The following is an 813-nucleotide window of genomic DNA, read 5'->3' on the forward strand; positions in this document are numbered from 1 at the left end:
GAAATAGATAGTATAGAATACAGTATAAACATACACTACCATTCAAAAATGTGGGGTCACGTAGAAATGTCCTTGTTTTTGAAAGAAAAGCRATTTTTTTGTCCATTAAAATAACATAAAATTGATCAGAAATACAGTGTAGACATTGTTAATGTTGTAATTTACTATTGTAGTTGGAAAAGGTAGATTTTTTTATGGAATATCTACATAGGCGTACAGAGGCCCATTATCAGCAACCATCACTTCTGTGTTCCAATGGCACGTTGTGTTAGCTAAACCCAGTTTCAACGTCAACAGTGAAGAAGCAACTCCGGGATGCTGGCCTTCTAGGCAGCGTTCCTCTGTCCAGTGTCTGTGTTCTTTGGCCTGTCTTAATCTTTTCTTTTTATTGGCCAGTCTGAGATATCGCTTTTTCTTTGCAACTCTGCCTAAAAGGCCAGCATCCCTGAGTCGCCTCTTCACTGTTGACGTTGAGACTGGTGTTTTGCGGGTACTATTTAATTAAGCTGACAGTTGAGGACTTGTGAAGCATCTGTTTCTCAATCTAGGCACTCTAATGTACTCGTTCTCTTGCTCAGTTGTGCACCGGGGCCTCCCACTCCTCGTTCTATTCTGGTTAGAGCCAGTTTGCGCTGTTCTGTGAAGGGAGTAGTACACAGCGTTGTACGAGATTTTCAGTTTCTTGGCAATTTGAAAATAAGGAGGCAGTTACTCAGTGAGGTGTTGCGTTGGATTTGACACAGACATAAGGATTTGCATTTGGCAAAAAGGTTTCTTCCTTTGCACAATGTTCTGTATATTTGTATTCTTTTC

Source organism: Salvelinus sp. IW2-2015, linkage group LG30, assembly GCF_002910315.2.
Source record: "Salvelinus sp. IW2-2015 linkage group LG30, ASM291031v2, whole genome shotgun sequence".
Lineage (NCBI taxonomy): Eukaryota > Metazoa > Chordata > Actinopteri > Salmoniformes > Salmonidae > Salvelinus > Salvelinus sp. IW2-2015.